The following is a 1781-nucleotide window of genomic DNA, read 5'->3' on the forward strand; positions in this document are numbered from 1 at the left end:
CCAATATGGCAAAACACCGTCTTTGATAAAAACACAAAAATTAGCCGGGCATGAGGGTGCACCTGTAATACCACCTACTTGGGAGGATGAGGCACGAGAATCCCATGGACCCAGAAGGAGGAGGTTGCAGTGAGCTGAGATCGTTCCATTGCACTCCAGCCTGGGTGGCAGAGCAAGATGCGGTCTCAAAAAATAAAAAATAAAACAAATAAAATAAAATAAAATAAATAGGGATATAAATATTTCAATATGGTTTATGATTCCACAATAAAATATGGTCCTGAGTGGCTCATACGATGCAGGTTTAGGAAGAAATCTGGCATTATTATTATTATTATTTTTAATTATAGAAGAGCAAATGTGCAACAAAATACTCAAGTCTTAAGCATGCAACTCAATGACTTTATGTGTGTTTGTGTCTGTGTGTGTGTCTGTGTGTGTGTACTCTATATATCCATGTAGCCTCAACACATATTCAAATAATGTTTCCAAGACTACAGAAGTTCGTTTCCTTCTTCTCTCTTCACAGTTAATACCAATTGCTTCCTGCAGAGAAAACTCACTATTCTGTATTTCCTTTCTAATTGTTTTCTTGTTTCACTACTTTGAATAGAGACTTTAGTCAATGTTGAATAGTAACATACAATAACCCCTTTCACAAGAGCTAAAATGTTAACCAAAGAATGATACTAAGCTGGGACAACTTAAAAAATAATGTGGGCCAGATGTGGTGGCTCACATCTGTAATCCCAGCACTTTGGGATGCCTAGGCAGGCGGATCACGAGGTCAGGAGTTTGAGACCAGCCTGACCAACATGGTGAAACCCTGTCTCTACTAAAGATACAAAAAATTACCTGGGCATGGTGGCAAGCGCCTGTAATCCCAGTTACTCGGGAGGCTGAGGCAGCAGAACCTCTTGAATTTAGGAGACGGAGGTTGCAGTGGGCCGAGATTGCACCACTGCACTCTAGCCCAGGCGACAAGAGTGCAACTCCAAACTTTGTCTCAAAATAATAATAATAATAACAATAACAATGTGAACCCCCTTGAGTAAAGCCTAGTGAGCTGTCATTTGGAACTACTGAGTTGCCCCATAAAGAAATCAAGTTCAGAATTTCCTTATAATACCATAAGCTATCTCTAGAGAAGCAGTCCAAGAGGAAAGAGCGTGCTATCCCATTTAAGTTGTCTTTAGATAACATATTTCCAGCAAATCTACCCATTGCCTCACGAAGAGCAGCTCAGAGTAGGAAGGTTCAAATTTAACTTCCTCTATTAACCAGCTATACGATCTTGAATAAATTATTTAACTAAGTCTCAGTTTCCTTACATGTAAAATGATAATGATAAATTGTTATTCTGAGGACTAGGTGAAGTAATCTAAGAAAAATTCTTAGCAGAATGTCTGATAAATGTTCAACAATAATTCTGGCATAATATTTTCAAATAACAACATCTCAGTTAAAGAGTTAATGGTATTAAAGTTGGCTTTCATTTGGTAGTTTTCTCCTTGATGTAAAGAATATAAAAATAAGGCCGGGCGCAGTGCCTCACGCCTGTAATCCCAGCACTTTGGGAGGCTGAGGCAGGAGGATCACCTGAGATCAGGAGTTTGCTTGGGCAACATGGTGAAACCCCGTCTCTACTAAAAATACAAAAATTATCTGGTTGGTGGGGGGTGTTTGTAATCCCAGCTACTCAGGAGGCTGAGGCCCAAGAATCCCTTGAACTTGGGAGGTAGAGGTTGCAGTGAGCAGGGATCATGCCACTGCACTCCAGC

The sequence above is a fragment of the Mandrillus leucophaeus genome, unplaced genomic scaffold (genome assembly GCF_000951045.1).
Source record: "Mandrillus leucophaeus isolate KB7577 unplaced genomic scaffold, Mleu.le_1.0 Scaffold217, whole genome shotgun sequence".
NCBI lineage: Eukaryota > Metazoa > Chordata > Mammalia > Primates > Cercopithecidae > Mandrillus > Mandrillus leucophaeus.